The 19,945-nt window shown below is 39.5% G+C and overlaps 1 long non-coding RNA gene across 3 annotated transcripts in view; it reads right to left on the reverse strand.

Moving 5' to 3' along the window:
• Window positions 1–19,945, reverse strand: part of LOC122452525 — a 77,512-nt gene that overhangs the window by 36,452 nt on the left and 21,115 nt on the right. The window lies entirely within an intron of this gene.

Here is a 19,945-nt window from a genome sequence, read left to right on the forward strand (position 1 = left end):
GAAATGCTTCCCTGAAGAAGTGCTATTTAAGCTGAGTGGACTAAACTGTGTCGCCTCCCCAAAATTTATGTGTGGAAGTCCCAACCTTCAATATCTCAGAATGCGCCTACATTTGGAGATAGGGTCATTATTAAAAGGATAATTTGGTTAAAATGAGGTCACTGGAGTGGCCCTAATCCAATGTAACTGGTATCCTTATACGAAGGGGAAACTTGGATATAAACACACAGAGTAAAGACCATGTGAAGACACAGGAGGAAGACAGTCCTCCACCCACCAAGTGGAGAGACCTCAGAAGAGGGCAGTCCTGTCGAGAACTTGATCTCAGACTTCTAATCTCCAGAAATGTAAGAAAATAAACAATAGTTGGTAAGCCCTCCATTCTCTGGTACTTTGTTATGACAACCCTAGCAAACTAAAAGAGATTTATAGGAATAATTCATTATAGGGACATAGGAAAAAGAATACTTACACACTGGTGTGGAAATGTGAAATATAGTAGTCTTTTTGGAGAGTAACTTACCAATAGCTATTAAACATTTGTTTCTATGGACAAATTCCCAAGAGTGGAATTTCTGGCACCAGATCTTTAAAAAAAAAAAAAAGCTTTTCTTGTGGGTTCCCCAGAGTTCTATCATTGCTGCAATTACACTATAAAATTTCTGCTTTCAAAATATTTCATTTTTGAAGACTCAAGCAGCATATTAAGTATGAAAATTCCTTAGGAAACTCAACATCAACAAAATAAAAAGTAGCAAAACTCTGTAACAATGCAGTGTTCATTTTCTATTGCTACCTAATAGATTACCACAAATTGAGCAGCTTATAGGAGTTTATAAATTACTTAGCTGGGTCCTTTGCAAGGCAGCAATCAAGGTATTAGCTGGGCTGTGTTCTCAACGGGAAGCTCGATTCAGGGAAAATCTGCTTTAAAGCTCATTGGAACTGCTGGCAGAATTCAGGGTATTGTGAGGACTTTCCTGGTGTCCAGTGGCTAACACTTCTCACTCCCAATGCAGAGGTTGTGGGTTCAATCCCTGGTCTGGGAACTGAGATCCCACATGCTGTGACTAAGACTTTGCATGCTGCAACTAAAGTTACATGCTGCAACTAAGATCCAGTGCAGCCAAATAAATAAAAGTAAACCTTAAAAAAAAAGAATGCAGTGTGTTGTGGCTCTAAGACTAAAAGCTCAGATTCTTACTAGCTGGAGGCTAGTACCAGCTGGTTGGGGAAAGTAGGTTTCCCCAACATTGCCATTTACTTCATCAAGCCAGCAAAAAGAGCCTGTAAAGTGAGTCTGCTAGCATGGTTATGGGAGTAGTCACAGGTGTAGCATCCCGTGACCACTGTTATATTTTATTTGTTAGAAGCAAGTCATAAGTACTGTCTACACTCAAGGGGAAGGGATGATACAAAGCTGTGAATGGAGACAGAAGTCGTCGAGTGACCTTTCAGTCTGTCCACCACACAGATTTAAAGCCTTCTTTTTCTATGAGTTAAGATGTACACTCTTTTTTCATACTGTACTAATAACACTTATCAGTGTACCTGACTTACCAAAACAAGTCAATAATGTTACCTTGTGTTTCTTGCTTTCTTCCTGAACTTTCTATGGCTTGATGTTGCTTTCACTTGCTTTGTTATAATTAAATTCAAATCAGCAAACATTTGTTGAGTATCTTCTAAATGGCAGTCTTTCCAGAGGTAGTGGAAGGTCTGACAACTTCCATCTTTTGAGGCTACTATTAAATGAAGGAAAGTCTAATAAGGGTTACAGCACTGTTGCACATTTTGGGGGAAATTTTAGAACTGAAAAGTATAATATCTGAAATTTAAAAATTCACTGGGTGAGCTTAAGAGTAGAATAAACATGAGAAGAGAAAGAGTTGGCTAATTTCAAGTTAGATCAATAGAAAATATCCAATCTGAAAATGGAAGAAAAAATTATCAAAAAAAAAAAAAAATTAGCAGAGCCTTAGGAACCTGAGGGACAAAACCAAAAGATCTAACACATAGGCAATTGGAATTTCAAAAAGAGAGATAGATTTGGGTGGGAAAAATACGTGAAAAAATAATGACAACAAACTTTCCAAACTTGGTGAAAACATACTTTTACAGATTCTAGAAGCTGGCAAACCCAGTCAAGATAATGATACACAGTTTCCGTCAAGGTTCCCAATGACCAAAACCTCCTAGTATTTATTCTTCCGTGTAATCCCTCCCCTTGAATGTGAGCTGAATTTTAGGACTTGCTTTTGATGGACAGAAAACAAAAAAGCTACGGGATGTCACTTCTGTAATGAGGCAACAAAACCTGGGGCCCTTGGCAGCACTCTCTCTGTCTCTCTCTGTACCCCTACCAACCGCGTGTTTGCTTTCATGAGACAAGCTGACATGTTGTGAGATGCTCTATGAGAGGATCATGTGACACGTGAGAGGACCACATGGCAAAGAACTGAGGGAAGCCTGTGGTCAATAGTTTATGAGAAACCAAGACATCAGGCTAACAGCTCATAGGGAACAGAATGGTGGCAACTATCACATGAGTGAAGTGTGTTCAGGTTCCTCACAGTCAAACCTGAGAAGACTGAAGTGTGTCTTCTAAGACTGAGAGACTTAGAAAGCTGTGCCCAAATTCTGGGTTCCTGATCCATAGAAACTGCATGATAATAAATCTGTATCATTTTAACGGGTAAGTTTTGAAGTGATTTGCTGCAGGGCAAATCATAGATAACCAATATGCTGCTGAAATCAAAGGTAGAGAGGCAATTGTAGAAGCAACCAGAAAACAAACAAATGAACAAAAGACAAATACATTACACACAGGAAGAAAAGTATTCAATAACTCTGGACTTTTTCAGAAAGTATGGGGATCAGAAAACAGTGAGCAGTATTTTTCAAGTACTTAAAGAATGAAATTATCAATGTATCATGCTGCATCTAGCAAAAATCTCATATGAGAACTGTGCCATTCTTAGTCACTCAGTCATGTCTGACTCTTTGAGACCTCATGGACTGTAGACCGCCAGCTCTTCTGTCCATGGAGATTCTCCAGGCAAGAACACTGGAGTGGGATGCCATGCCCTCCTCCAGGGGATCTTCCCAACCCAGGGACTGAACCTGCAAAGGTCTCCTGCATTGCAGGTGGATTCTTTACCATCTGAGCCACCAGGGAAGCCCATATGAAAATTAAAGAAAACTAAAAACAAAAACAAAAAAATTCAAATAAAAAAACCAGGAAATTTCACTACACTGGAGGTACACTAGAAGATATGCTAAAGGGAGATCATCAGATTAAACAGAAATGACACCAAAGTAAAGCTTAGATCTTCAGGAATGAATTAGCACCAGCAGGAATGGTAAATACCTGATAAATTTATATGACTATTTTTCCTATATTTTATTGAAAATAAATATGATTGTTTAAAGCTATAGCATTATCTATAAAAAACTATAGCATTATCTTTGGGGGGTTGTAATGTATATAGAGGAGAAGGAAATGGCAACCCACTCCAGTATTCTTGCCTGGAAAATCCCATAGATGGAGGAGTCTGGTAGGTTACAGTCTGTGGGGTCGCCAAGAGTCGGACACGACTGAGGGACTTCACTTTCACTTTCATTGTATATAGATGTAATACATATAATAACCAGTATTGAGGCAGTTGATCGTGGGTTGGAAAAGAATTTCCAGACAGAGAGCACTTCAAAGGAAGTGAATTTGAAATATGAAAAGGAACAAAACATTCGTAGTTCTTGCCCTTAAGAAGCAGTCCAGTGGGATAAGTAAACATTTTAAAATTTCTGAGATAATTGTGTAATAACACATTATGACAAGCACTTAGCATGAGTTACCGTGAAACCCAGAGCTTCAGGGAACTTCAAATGAGTTCCCAAGCTTCATCCATTTGGAGTGTTCCCTTATCTTCAAGTACCAAAAATGAAAGCTCAAGGAGTTGTAACAAACCTCATTCCCCATGCTAGCATCAGTTTTTGGCATTGGGCTGAATTTATTATGAGAAATTTCCATCCTTTAGAATTCAGGGAGGACTTCCCTAGTGTTCCAGTGGTTAAGAATCTGCCTGCCAGTGTAGATGGGGACATGAGGGTTTGATCCCTGGTGCAGGAAGATCCCTCATGCTGTGGGGCAACTAAGCCCATGCACCACCACTGCTAAAGCCTGTGCCCCCAGAGCCTGTGCTCTGCAACAAGAGACACAACCACAATGAGAAGACCGTGCAGCCGCAACTAGAGAGTAGCCCCAGCTCTCTGCAACTCGAGGAAGCCCACGAACAGTGACAAAGGGCCAGCAGAGCCAAATACATAAATAAATAAAAATAACTTAAAAAAAAAAGAAATCAGTAATTATATACTACCTTGTTCATGTTTGAACAGGGAAGCCTTATGTTGCAGCACATGCTCCTCACCTGGGATCCAGGAGGTTTGGAGCCCCATTGATATCACTAACAGCCATCCTCTGTATACTTTCAGTGTGAGGTAAACCTATGGTACTTCTTATGGAAGAAATAAGATGGCACATAATGCATCAATGAGGGCCCAATTCAAAGAGAGAAACTACACAAATTATTCAATGGAGAGAATTTAACTTAAATAGTTGTTAGCCATTTGTAGGAAACTGAAAAGGCAAATATGGAAGCTACAGTTTTACAAAGATAATAGTTAAGGGAAGCAAGTACTACTCTTGGGGATGAGGAAACAAAAAGAAGACACTGGAATACAGAGGTTTAGATGAAGAGCTCTACAGAGCTGGGACTTAGTCCTTTGAGGAAGGACACTGTCAGCTGTATCTCTGAGTTTGCAGTAAGGCTGGTACTGGTATTATGGAAAAACTGCAAATGGAAACCAAATAGTACTACAGCAAATCAACTGTCACTTTTAAGGTGAAGAATCACTGCTTGGAGACAATGATAGTTAACAGGAAGGGGCAAGTTTCTTTTTCCTCCAGACTTCCAGCATCCCTCTAGCATCCCCTATTATTATCAAAGCCTAGGGTGGACTCAGTCAGCTGGTAAAGCAAAAACAGCAGGAAAACAAAGCAGAGAATAGAATGGTGGGTCTGGAGAACCAATTAGTTAATAACTGTCACAAGGTGAGAGAGCCGATCAAAACTACAGAACTAAGGTCAGTGGGAGTTTAGGAAGCTAAAGGTGGACTGATCAGCTCATTGAAAAGTTGAACAGCAAAAAAAAAAAAAAAGAGGTTGAACAGCATGAAGTCTGCTGAATTTATCCAGTGACTGGTATTCCTTTCCCACCTGTTCTTTACTATTTGGGAACTAAAAGCAGAAACTGCCAAGAATGAGTTGAAAAATACTCTCAGGTTTCTCCTTATTCATTCGTGTTACAGTATTTTTTTAGTTAAGGCCATCTAAAATATGCCAAAGTGCTTATCCTCCCCCTAGTTTCTCCAACAACATTGTCTGGACTTTCTCTACATAGATATCACCCTGTTTATCCAATACTTAGACTACTAGAAACCCCCACTCTGGAACACCTGTGAGCCTGATAAAAGGCTTAAAGTAAATGCAAAAAGTGCCTGAAGCTAGTTTGAAATAGATGTCATAAAAGTCATGCACCATATACTTTATCTCTAGCTAGATATTTAAATTAATATTACACTTAATACTTACTTATCTGGTTTCCATTAGCAACTGTGAAGAAGTGTCTGAACAAAAAAGAAGAGAAAAAAAAGTTACATTGTTCTGGCAACTTCAAAAAGTTACCATGGAGAAGACAGATGCAATAAGAAAGGAAAAAAACATTATCACCACCAAAAAGAGAATAACAGCATGCAATGTGGAAAAAACCCTACAAACCACACAATTTCAAAAACATCAGTGAGAGAGAAGACAGGCCAACTATAACTCAAGACAGTGCAGCAGTCTGGCAGTATTCAGGGAAAAGAATGGTTCGGTTCTACCTGCCTCACCCCATGAGGTCTGTCCTCACCTGGGAGCACAGGCTTTATCACAAACTAGAACAGCCACGTGTCTGTTTATCATTGTATGCTCAATGCCTGAAACAATATAGGCACTCAATCAAGGAATCATCGATAACCATATGGATGCCAAATCACAAAAAGATTTTTAAATTACGGTGAATATATTCCAGTGGCAAATGAAAAGATGTATCAGCTGCATTTTTGAAAAGTCACTATTATGGTAAGCCACTATGTGAGGGCTATAGAAAGTAGGACCAGAGAAAGTTATTTACTTTAAGAATGAAAATGCACTACTATAGGCCACTGCCCTGATTCTAAATGGGAAAAAGCAAGACTTTGATTCAGCACAATTTACTTAGAAAGCACTGTATTTCTCTCTCTCTTACTAATTTGGTAGCTTTCGCTTTATTGCTATTCACAGACTCTTCTACTGGGATAGATGCAAGAGAAGAGATAGATATATGCTATGATGAAATATGAGGAAAGGCAAACAAAATGGAATAAATAAGATGTTCTCCACCAACTTCTCTTCTGAGGGCATTTTCCATTTTATAGCTAGGAGATGGAGGTACAGCAAATGGCAGTGGCCAAGCGCTTTCAGCAATCTCATGGGGATGGAAAGACCAAAGTTGGAATTTGGACAAGTGGAGCCGCCAAGACTTGAACAGCCAGGATCCCAGGGAGAAGATGATCACTGAGAAAGGGGTATGACATTCTGCAAGGATTTGGCCTCAGGAATGTTCTGGATCCTAAGTCTCTGAGAAGGAGCGAAGAAAGAGGAACAGTTGCAGTAAAAACAAAAACAAGCACATGGAACTCTGCTCAGTGTTGCGTGGTAGCCTGGACGGGAGGGGAGCTATGGAAGAATGGGCACGTGTATACGTATGGCTGAGGCCCTTTGCTGTTCATCTGAAACTATCACAACATTGTAATTGGTTATACCCCAATACAAAGTAAAACCTTAAAAAAAAACAACTCATAGTTATTAAGATGTTTAAAAGATCAGTAGAGGTTTGGGCAGTCTCTTGGAACTCAACAGACAAAAGCAGGAGTTCAGAGCCTGAAGTGGAGTAGGAATCCTAGACAATATGCCTGTTTTCAAGCCGAGACCTTTGAATAATTATTCCCTAGGTTAAAGGTTATAACAGTAATATGTAATCCCACACAAAGTTTTAAACACAGTCTCTAATCATCTCAAAGCCTAACAGGAATTAACTTATGTTTTATATGGTTTATACCGTGTCTAGTCTTCTTTGGAGGAAGATAACATCATCCAGTGTCTCTAAAAAATTTCATACACAATGTCCTACATTCAACCAAAAGGGTAGTGGGCTGAATGAATGAAAAACAAAATAAAAACAGACAGTAGAACCAGATACTCAGAACACCCAAATTTCATAGTTATTAGAAATATAATTTAAAATAACTTGATTAATATGCTCAATAATATAAAGGGAGTAATACAGAAAACAGATGGAAATATGGAGAATTTTATTCAAGATCTGAGATATATAAAAGTAAATCAAATAGCAATCTTAGAAATTAAGAATAAAATGCAGAAATAAATACTCAATGTGAAAAATTAACAACAAATTAGAAAAAAACGGTAGAGATTATTAGTGAGCTGGATAATATGACATAAGAAATTATACAGATTATAACAGAGATAAAAAGATTGGAAAACAAAATAGAAAATTATAAGACTTGTAAGACATCATAAAAATATCAACATATGTAGTCCCAAAGGGAGAGGAGAAAGAAAATGGGCAAAAATTCAGTTTGAAGAGATGCTGTCTGAGAATTTTCCAAAATTGGTGAAAGACAGTAAGTCACAGATTTGAAGAACTCTAAAAACTTCCAGCGAAACAACTACAAAGAAAACTATAACCAGACACATCATAGTAAAACTGTTAAAAGTCAAAGAAAAAAGGAAAGAAGTCATAAAAGCAGCACAGGAAGAGAGAGAGAAACATAATTTTTGTTGTTTCTGTGTAGTCGCTAAGTTGTGTCTGGCTCTTTGTGACCCTATGGACTATATGTAACCCACCAGGCTCCTCTGTCCACGGGATTTCCTAGGCAAGAATACTGGAATGGGTTGCCATTTCCTTCTCCAGGAGATCTTCCTGACCCAGGGATCGAACCCAGATCTCCTGCTTGGCAGGTGGATTCTTTACCACTGAGCCACCTGGGAAGCCCAGCATTTCTCTTACTAGATTATCAGTTTATTATAAAAGGACATAGTTCAGAAACAGCCAGATGAAAGAGATACATAAGGCAAGGTTTATGGAAAGGGGAACAGAGCTTCCATGCTCTCTCGAAATACCACTCTGCTCCCATTGCCAAGTGTTTACCAGCCCAAAACCTCAACTCTTTTTGTTGAAGAGTTTTGATAGAGTTTAATCTAGAGCTGCCCTTCTCTTCCTCTTCCCAGAGGTTAACAGCTGGCTCTAAAAACTTCAACCATCTAATCACTTGTCTTTCTGGTGACCAGTCCTATCTCAAACCTCTCTGGGGACCCTCCCCACAAGTCATCTCATTAGCATAAACTCAGGCACACTCAAAAGAGATAGTTAATAAATTACAAAAGACACTTCTATCAGTCAGGAAATTCCAAATGTTTTTGCTGGGGACAAAAATCACATATATTTCTTATACACTCTAGTATAAGCTACCTCTTATTTATCAGATGAGGCTGTTACTTTAACTGTGAAGACCTTGCCCAAAGGAAAAACAATGTCCTTCATGCCTTTCTTATGTATATATATTTCAATGCTTCAGTTTCATAACCAGAGCTGACCCCCAGCTAATACCTTCAGAGAAGTTATACTGGTTGCTCACACTGGAATCTATTTTGATTAGCTTAGCATTTCCTCTGATTGAATGGTGACCATACCTAAATAGTCATCAGTAACTATAGAGTTAGACCATAGTCTATCTTCCAGTTTATAGTCAGGAAAAAGAAACCTCTCTAGGCATTTCAGGCAGGAGAGCATTCAGTAAAAGAAATTAGATGTTTACAAAACTTTTGAAAGCACCAAGGAGGGCAACAGACAGTGAAAATCATCAGTTATCTTCAGAAATCAGAAAATTGCAGGAATCACAGGAAACAGCCGCTAATGATCTCAATAGCCTATTGCACCAAAGCAGATGGTACTCAGCAGAAAGCCTAGAAGTCACTGCAAAATCTCACATCTGATGTCTATTGAAGACCACATGCCTGCTTGCTGAGGTTGAACAATAATGATTTTTGTTGTCTTCCACCCTACAAAAGCTAACATGAATAACTCTTATTGGAAGAATCAAAACCACAACCCTGCTGGTAAGAGATTCTGGGTAATACAGTTTCCAGATTCTGACCACTATTGTAAGGGAGCTCTTAGAAGGACAGGGATGATACTGAGTTAGCATCAGACAATAGCTGCCAGAAATCCCAAGAGATAATTACAATTTTTTAACTGAAATATACTTAATTTACCATGTTGCATTATATGTTTAAAATATTCTTTTCTTTATGGTTTATCTCAGGATATTGAATATAGTTCTTTATGCTATATGTTTGGAACTTGTTGTTTGATAATCACAAATTTAAAACAAGAAGAGAAGGATAACTATTCTTAACAATTTCAGTATTTTGCTAATTTATGCTAGCAAAAACCTGGAGAGTAAGTGTCAAAATGAATTCTGAAAATATTAGAACAAGACAGGAAGGGCATAATCTTAGATCCTCAACGAATTTACTAGTCAACCTAAATAAAGAAGTAAACTGAGATAAGTTCAAAGAAATGAGTTTATTTGGGAATAGCAGAGGAGTTGCAATTCAGGACACACAAACTATAGCAAGCTACAGATGATGAGTCTGCTGAGGGCTTGGGATAGGCTGTATTTATAGAAAGGGAATGTAAAGAGAGGAGAGTTCTGTTGGAGTTTGTTAAAATCAAAACAGACAGAGACCAGCTTTGCAAATTCCTCGAGCAGACAAAACCAGTTCAGTCATACAAACAAAGCTCAATTCAGCTCACTTGGCAAGACCAACTCAACCTGAGTCACTTCCCATTCATGCCTCTGGAAATCATAAGCAAAAACTTTCCAAAGTTGATATGAGGCAAACCCTGTTTAACTCCCTATCATTTAAGAAAATTTCAATATAAATCAGTTTTCTATAAATTAGGAAATCAGTTTTTCATTCCTTAAGTTTTGTTTTTCTGAGGGCACATGAATGAGACTTTGCATTTTATATCCACTGGTTCCATTTTTAGATTGATATTCTTGCATATATTGATAGCAAAATACACAGGATACAAATACATGCTGGAGTGGCTGTGGAGAAAAGGGAGCTCTTCCAACTTATCTACAAAACATAGAGAATAGACTTGTGGTTGCCAAGGGGTAAGGAGGCAGGGGAAGGATGTATTGGGAATTTCGGGTTAGCAGACACAAACTATTATATACATAATGGATAAACAACAAGGTCCTACTGTATAGTACAGGAAACTATAGTCAACATCCTGTGATACACCATAACGGAAAAGAATATAAAAAAGAATGTATATACATGTATACCTAATTGCTTTGCCATACAGTAGAAATTAACACAACATTGTAAGTCAACTATACTTGAATAAAATAAATTTTTAAAAAATAGGCAGGCTGGTTTGTGCTGAGGCAACAAACAACTGACAATCTTGATTGTTTACTTTGCATTCACAATACATATCCACTGTAGATCACCAAGAAAAACTTTCTCGTTGTAGACACTCAAGGACTCAGATTGATGCAGGTCATCTTTATACACGATTCTACGAAAGGGGAAGTGAGGAAAAGACAATGTGGTGAATCACTTTCAGCTTTCAAAACTTCTGCTGAGGGGCACATGTTACTTTAACTCGTAGTGCATTGGCAAAGCACGTCATCTGGTATGGAGGCGAATGCAAATATTATGTTGGATTTGTCCTTCTCAGTGTGCTCTCCAAACTCCTAAATTATGTTCCTTGACATAATTGATAAGAGCAGCATAAACATTTCTTAAAGCATGTTTTCTTTAAGTTTGTGATGCCAATTGGAGACACTACAGTTGGACTGAACTACCCTATACATGGAAAGATAGGAGGATCCTGGATTGAGAGAGGCCAGGTAGATACACTTAACCACATGAAGTGGAAGTCAGTCTATGGGAGGAAGTTCCAAAGAGTCATGGGTTTGCAGACTCTAAATCCACTTTCTAATCAGCCCCATGGATTAGGACTTCAGTCCTACCCGACCCATCCAGGTATAGGTGGATCCAAGAATTGTGGGCATCCACTGTCTTGAGGCACTGACTTCATCCAAAAGTAAATGTCAGTGTGCTGCTTCCTGCTGCTGCTAAGTTGCTTCAGTTTTGTCTGACTCTGTGTGACCCCATAGACGGCAGCCTACCAGGCTCCACCATCCCTGGGATTCTCCAGGAAAGAACACTGGAGTGGGTTGCCATTTCCTTCTCCAATGCATGAAAGTGAAAAGTGAAAGTGAAGTCACTCAGTCGTGTCCAACTCTTAGCGACCCCATGGACTGCAGCCTGCCAGGCTCCTCCGTCCATGGGATTTTCCAGCCAAGAGCACTGGAGTGGGTTGCCATTGCCTTCTCCAGGTGCGACTTCCTAGAGTTGCCAAAAATAAGCTATCACAAACTTGGTGGCTTTAACAACAGATATCTATTATTCATCCAAAAAAAGGACAAAACCCTGCCATTTTTGACAACATTGATGAACCCAGAAGGCAATATGGTAAGAGAAGTAAGTCAGACAAAGACAAACACTACATGATCTCACTTGTATACGGAATCGAAAAAAGAAAGAAAAGTCAGACTCACAGGAAAAGAGATTAGATTTGGGGTTACTTCCTTGGTGGTTCAGATGGTAAAGAATCTGCCTGCAATACAGGAGACCTGGGTTTGATCCCTGAGTTGGGAATATCCCCTGGAGAAGAGAACGGCCACCCACTCCAGTATTCTTGCCTGGAGAATCCCATGGACAGAGATGCCTGGCAGGCTACAGTCCATGGGGTTGCAAAGAGTCAGACATGACTGAGCGACTAACACTTTCACTACTTTCACTTCAAACTTACAACGCTGTATATCAATTATATCTTTAAAAAAAAACTGGAAAAATCTCTTTTAAATTAGAACAAACAACAACAATAATATAAATCTATTCTCTCATAGATCTGGAGGCCAGAAATCTGAAGTCAATGTGCCAAGATCTCTAGAGGACAATTCTTCATGGCTTCCAGCTTCTGGAGGCTCCTAGGCGTCATTGGCTATAGACCCATCATTCTCATCTGTCTCCATTTTTACATTATCTTCTCTACTGTGTCTCTGTGTGTCCAAATCTCCCTTCCGTCTCTTTTATAAAAACACTAGTCATTGGATTTAGAATCCACTCTATATTCAGGAAGATTTCATTTCAAAGATCTCTAACTAATAACCCAACGTTCAAAGTCACATTCTGAGGTTCCAGGTGGACACAAATCTAGGGGAGGGATGCTAATCAACCCACAGCAGTAAAATTCTTCTCAATTATATGAGCTACTCTGAGGGAGTTTCCCCTGAGGGAGGAGTAGAAAGGTGATATATGTTTGTCCTCTCTGACCCAAAATGAGAATGTGGGGAGAGAAGATGCTTCCTGTTTCCATTACCTAGTGCTACGTAACAAGATACTTCTCCAAACTGGAGACTTAAAACAGGAACAAATGATTATTTCTCACAATCTGTGGGTTGCCTAGATGGTTGTTCCACTTAATTTGTGTCTCCTGTAGTGCTGGCTGCTGAAAGGTCCAAATAGATCACATGACTGGCAAGTTGGTGCTGCCTGTTAGCTCAGCTGGGGCTCTTTCCCAGGGCCTTGATTCTCCTCCATATGGCCTGACCAAGAGGGTATCTTGGGCTACTTACAGGATGGCATGTGAACTACTCCAGGAGTACAAAAGTAGAATCTTTCAGTACTTCGTAAGCTTCAGGACTGGAACTGAGAGCATCTGTTCCAAGCAGATCACCTGGTCAGTTCAGATTCAAGGCAAGGAGATACACAAGGGTGTGAACACCAGCATGGTTCACAGAGGCCCACCAAAGTTCCAGTCTACTAACTTTCCTTCTCCCCTAGAACTGTGATTAATGTGGACCATTTCAAGTGGCAAGGAATTTGCAAAAATAAAATGTAGAGGTGGGTTAATGGGGTCAAAGAACTTTAGGCTTTGATGTTGGATCGAGTACCTGGGATGTTGGCAGACTTTGGAGTGAGAAGGCTATGAGGCAGAAGTCAAATTCTTCATTGAAAGAGGAGCTGCTGCTGCTGCTGCTAAGTCACTTCAGTCATGTCCGACTCTGCCTGACCCCATAGACGGCAGCCCACCAGGCTCCACCATCCCTGGGATTCTCCAGGAAAGAACACTGGAGTGGGTTGCCATTTCCTTCTCCAATGCATGAAAGTGAAAAGTGAAAGTGAAGTCGCTCAGTCCTGTCCAACTCTTCGAGACCCCATGGACTGCAGCCTACCAGGCTCCTCTGTCCATGGGATTTTCCAGGCAAGAGTACTGGAGTGGATTGCCATTGCCTTCTCCTGAAAGAAGAGAGTAACCTCATAAAAGGGTCAGTGATAAAGGAAGTCAGACAGTAAGAATTCCACAGAAAGAAATATTATCACATAACGATAAGAAAAGTAATGGTCTGCAACATGACAGTAGCAGAATGTTGACTGCCCCAAGACCCTTCCCTATGGAAATGTTGAAGATAGTTTCCAATCAAGTAATCTTCCAAAAATATTAGAAACAATAATACATGCCTTGGCTGCCTAAGGAAATAGAATGCTTTTACCAGGTTTCAGAAAAAGCCATTGATCAGAATCCCTCCAAGCACTTGAGAATGCTTTTCTAAGTAACTGTCACATCAGCATGGCAGTGTGGCAATTCAAGGGGGTCAAGATTGATTTAGGGAGCAAAACTTAGAAAAGATAGTCTAAATTGACCCAATAAATGTATTTGGCTTCACTGAATAGTACTTGAGAAAACAGTTAAATTAACTCCAGGTGAAAAATATAGACCTCCCGGACTCCCCGCAAATCCTTAAGGTAGTTGATTAGCATACAAAAAGGCAAAATTTGTAATTGGTTGCTTTCTTCTATATACTCGAAAAGTTTAATATAAAGAAGAAATTTTTATTTTCAAAAATGAAATGTGGTGTGGAGATCAAAATATGAACTTTTACTGTTAAACTCACTGTAAACTTTACCTATTAGACGTACCCACCAAGGACTGTGTGTGGCTCTTGTTGTTGTGTCAGTCGCTAAGTCATGTCCGACTCTTTGCGACTCCGTGGACTGCAGCACACCAGGCTTCCCTGTCCTTCACCGTTCCCTGGAGTTTGCCCAAATTTACGTACATGGAGTCCGTGATGCCATCTAACCGTCTCATCCTCTGCCTCCCTCTTTCTCATTTGCCTTCAATCTTTCCCAGCATCAGGGGTTTTTCCAATGATTTGGCTCTTCATATCAGGTGGCCAAAATACTGGAGCTTCAGCTTCAGCATCAGTCCTTCCAATGAGTCATCAGGACTGATTTCCTTTAGGATTGACTGGTTTGACCTCCTCGCAGTCCAAGGAACTCTGAAGAATCTTCTTCAGCACCACAATTTAAAAGTATCAATTTAAAAGTGCTCAGCCTTCATTATGGACCAACTCTCACAATCGTAAATGATCCCTGGAAAAACCATAGCTTGAATTATATGGATCTTTGTTGGCAAAGTGATATCTTTGCTTTTTAATACTCTGTCTAGGTTTGTCATAGCTTTCCTTCCAAGGAGCAAGCGTCTTTTAATTTCATGGCTGCAGTCACCATCCCCAGTGATTTTGGAGCCCAGGAAAACAATATCTTCCACTGTTTCCACCTTTTCCCCACCCATTTGCTGTGAGGTGATGGGACCAGATGCCATGATCTGTTTTTTGAATGTTGAGTTTTAAGCCAGCTTCTTCACTCTCTTCTTTTACCCTCACCAAGAGGCTCTTTAGTTCCTCTTCACTTTCTGCCATTAGATTGGTATCATCTGCTTATCTGAGGTTGTTGATATTTCTCCCAGCAATCTTGATTCCACCTTGTGATTCATGCAGCCTGGCATTTCACATAATGTACTCTGCATATAAGTTAAATAAACAAGGTGACAATATACAACCTTGTCATACACTTTCCCCAATTTTGAACCAGTCATTCCATGTAAGGTTCTAACTGTTGCTTCTTGACCTGCCTAACAGACTTTTCAAGAGACAGGTAAGGTAGTCTGGTATTCCCATCTCTAAGAATTTTTCCAATTTGTTGTGATCCACACAGCCAAAGGCTTTAGCGTGGTCAATGAAGCAGATGTTTTTCTGAAATTCCCTTGCTTTGTCTGTGATCCTGGTAGTCAAGAGACAAAGAAGAAAACATGCCCTCTGGTGGACTGGCAGAGCCTCAAAGATGGTGCTGAGCAGGGTCAGGTTATGCATGCTAAGAGAAGCACAACAGGAAGAGGAGACCTGCAAGTACCTACAAGAAGGTGGAGGTACCATGGATGGGCTGATAAAATGTTTTCCTCTACAGCTGGGTGTAAGAAGAGCCACTACTGAAATGTCCACTACATATATAGAGGAGAATATATATTTCCAGGGGACAGCCAGATTTTAGTTAAGGCAAGACTTAGAGATAAGATCCCAGTCGTAGTGTAAGGTAATAGTGGTTTGTTTAATTGGTGGACTAGGAGTTCCTAAAGATGCAATAAAATGACTTGGGGAGAAGGAAGTAACGTTTAAGACTGTGTCGAGGACAAGTTAGGCATTGATTAATGAGAACAGGTATGAGCGGTGAGTTTATTTTAGGATGACAGGCACCTGGTTTACTTGGCTTGAGGGTGGCATTTCCAGGCCACCCCCTAGCACCCTAGGCTTTAGGCACCCCTCATGCAGCTGGAGCTCCTATCACTCCCACTAGCAGTTCTCATATCTGTTTACTCAGATTTTTTCATCATAATGGTCAGTCTCAGCCCTTCAGAAAAAGTCAACTGGATGTATAGCTTATGGTTCTTACATTCTTGACTGATTATCTCTAAAAATTAATCATGCATTCCTCATGGTGCTTAAAACATCCATATAGAAGAATTTCTCTACGAATTCATGATAATTAGCAAAGAAGTCACTGAAGGTGACAGACTAGGGATAACTTGGGTCTGGATGTTGTAGAGGTCCTTTGCAGAATTTCCTTTGCTTTTTGAAGTGTAAATTTATTCTATCTATAAAGGCAAATTCTATTTTCAATGCAAAAATAGAATTCTTTTCTATGCACAAACTTATCTCTTTGATGCCCCCTACCGTGGTTTCCTGTTAACCACAGAAATATATCAAAACCTGAAAGAAGTCAGCAAAGCTTATGATTTCTGGAAGAGTACTTTTTCAAAGACTGGGTCATTATTTAAAACAAAATAAAACAAAAGCCTTACCTAACTCCCTGGGTTATAAATTGTTTTTATGAAAAACTCTGCAAAAGACTTTTAATCAAAAGAAACTTGGTAAATCTTTTTCTCCTTAGTCTTCGCACACAGTACCTTAAAATGCGTAAGAACAGGCAACAGGTGAAGTTTAGTACTTGAACTAAGAACTGTATGCCTGCAGATCTAATACTTAAAATTATATTAAGTTCAAGGCTGGAAAGAATTTTCTTATTTCAAAGTTTTTCCATATCAGCCTCTTACCAACACTTCTTGAGATAATTAATACGACGACACATGCAACAGAAACTAAGAAAGGGGGTGTAATCAGTATTTCAAAAGCAATTACTCTTTTTAAGGAATCTAACATTTTTAATAAAATTATTTTAAGACAAATTATCAGGGTCTTATCAGCACTTGATTCTTGTTCAAGATAGTTACTTGCCCCTTCCCCCAACACCAAACCGGGAAAACTTCAGAAAATCCTTTTCTGACCTCATTTAAAATGTATTATTATTTTATATGCCCCAAACCTACCAAATGAATTTGCTTATACAACAGTGAATATAGGAATGTGCTCTACTTTGCAGGAGTTTTTACAAATATGGAATATGCCCAATGTCTGTTGCCATGTAACATAAATTGTTTTCAATAATTATAATTTTGTGATTCGTAATACTGCCTCAATGGTTTTGCCTCTGTGTGTGCTCACTCAGTTACGTCCAACTCTTTGCGAGCCCATGGACTGTAGCCTGCCAGGCTCCTCTGTCCATGGAATTTTCCAGGCAAGAATACTGGACTGGGTTACCATTTCCTCCTCCAGAGGATCTTCCAGATTGAACCCACCTCTCCTGAATCTCCTGCTTTGGCAGGAGGATTCTTTACCACTGAGCCACCTGAGAAGCCTAGCTTAATTTAAAAATTATTATGTATTGTTGCTGAAAGTTTTTTTAAGTTGCTAAATCCAGTGATCAGTTCCCTGTCCTCATGTCATTCAACCGTCCAGCAGCATTTAATGCAGCTGGTCACCCCCTTCTCATCTGCTCTCTTGGCTTCTAGGACAAGACACATCCAGGCTCTCCTCCCACGTCTCAGTTTCCTTGGCTGGCTCCTCTTGAATCTCTTCATTCCAGGATGCCCCAGGAGTCAGTGTCTGGTCCTCTTCTCCATCATGTTCTTTCCTTTGATGATCTCATCCAACCTCATGGCTTTAATTATCCTGTATATATGCCCATAATGCCCGAACAAGGCCAGTTCTATGGGCTTGCAGCCTGTGCCCGCCTCAGGAGGACCCCACACTTGGCTAATGCTCTGTTGTCACAATCTTGAAAATTTTTAGTAATTATTTAACAAAAGACTCTCCCTTTCATTTTGCATTGAGCCCTGTAAATTAAACCTATGTCCACCTATCAAACTTATATATCCAGACTAGCCATCTCTCCAGACTTGTACACCTAACATCTCAACCTGAGTATCTAATAGATAGTTACGCTTAGTAAGAACAAAACTGAACACTTGAGAATTTTCTTCCCCAGACCTGCATCACCTCTAGCCTCTCCAAACTCAGTAACACCTTCATGTTTTCATTTGCTCAGATAAACACTTTGGAATTATTTTTGATTCTGCTGCCTCTGTCATGTTCCACAACCAGTCCATCAGCCAATCACGTTGTCTCTGTCTTCAAGACATTTTCAGCATCTAACCATTGTTCACCACCTCCACTGCTGCCATCCTGATCTGAGCCACCACCAGCTTTTCCTTGGATCACTGCAGGAGCTTCCTATAGGCCTATGGTCTATGCTCAACACAGAAACCACTACGGCCTTTTTAAACAGAGGCCTGCTCACATCACTCCTTTGATCAAAATCCTCCAGTGCTCCCCTATGTCAATCAGAGTAAACAGGACAAAGTCTTTATCAACCACCGCCCTCCCACACACACACCCCACATACACACATTTCTCCAGGATCTTGTTCCACTGCCAGAACTACTCTTTACCCTATTCTTTGACCTCCTCTCTTATTATCTGCCTCTCACTCTCCATTCAAGCCATCCTGAATCCCTTGCTCTCCCTTGAAAATGCAATCATCTTAGGGCCTTTCTAAAGGCTGTTTCCTCTGCTAGAAATGTTCTTTCTTGGCTCACTCCTTTAGATCTTCTAAAATTCAATGAATTCTCTAGACCCACTGTGAATATCCTACTTAAGTTTGCAAACTACTCACTTCTAGAACTCAACGCCCCTTATCATGGCCATATTTTAAAAATTTCTTCTACAGCATGTATCACCTTCTAATGCAATATAAAACAACACTATGTTTTGCAGTATAATACACTATAATGTGTATACATATACATATAATAAGTATATGCCATATGTAGTATTTTGCACATATTTTTTAATTTGCTTATTGTTCATTGTATCTCCTTTCTAAAATGTTAGCTCCACAAGAACAGGGATATATACTAAGAACAGTATCTTGCACATAGTAAGCATTCAATATTTGCTATTAAATAAACAACCTATAATACAATCCATATTTATCATGGAAAAATTTTAAGCAAGGGATTTCATCAATATGAATTTGAATTATTCATTCTTACGGAGCTCAAGTGATCAGCGTAAACTCCCTCCCCAATATTTAGCATGATGCAAAAATAAAAACTCTCCTTCAGTTGTTCTTTATTCAGTTATTATTCACACAAATGCTATTCCCCTCAACTGTTCATTATTCAGATAAATGTTATTATTCTCCAAGATGGTGTAGAGAGTGTGAGTGGAACAAGAATACAGTAAATCACTATTAAGTGGGATGCTCCAAGATTGGATGCAATAATGGTGCCAATTTAGTAGCATCTGCTATAGGAAAGGAATTTTGAAGTAACTAAGTATAACAACCTCTTTAAGATCCTAATACAAATAAGCTACTTATAAGTCTGTAGATAGTGGACTTCTCTGAGGACTAATTTTGCCTGCTGAGTAGTAAGGCAATCATTCACATGAAGGAAATGTAGCTTTTCCCAACATTAAAACTTTCCAGTTTCTTTTGGTGGTGAGAGGAAAGGGCCAAATAAGCAACTATTATTTAAATAATTTTGAAGCTAACTTTTTTGGTGATTTCAGAGAAAAGTTACAGAGAAAAGTTGCAAGCTTGAGCCTAAGGCTACAATGTGGAAAATGTAAATGAGCAAAAGAATGGTCCACCTCTCTAAAGACTAGACTTCTAAGTCAGGCACAGGGCAGCCTGAAGCAGGCCTTGGCAGTGTGTCCTGTCTGGTATGAGGACAAGTGTGATCTAAAGGGTCAGTGTAGGGCTATATTTCCGCCTGCAGTTTAATGGGGTTTCAAAAAACAGCATCAAGAATTTATGTGGTTGGAAACAAAAACCTATCAAGAAAGGTTCACAGATTTAGGATGATTCCCTCTGGGGGAGAGAAGAGGACATTTCCTGTCTTTAACTGTTAGCTTTCAAGATTATTTTGTGCAACATCCTACAATTTACATTTTGTTT

Source organism: Cervus canadensis, chromosome 13, assembly GCF_019320065.1.
Source record: "Cervus canadensis isolate Bull #8, Minnesota chromosome 13, ASM1932006v1, whole genome shotgun sequence".
NCBI classification, from domain to species: Eukaryota; Metazoa; Chordata; class Mammalia; order Artiodactyla; family Cervidae; genus Cervus; species Cervus canadensis.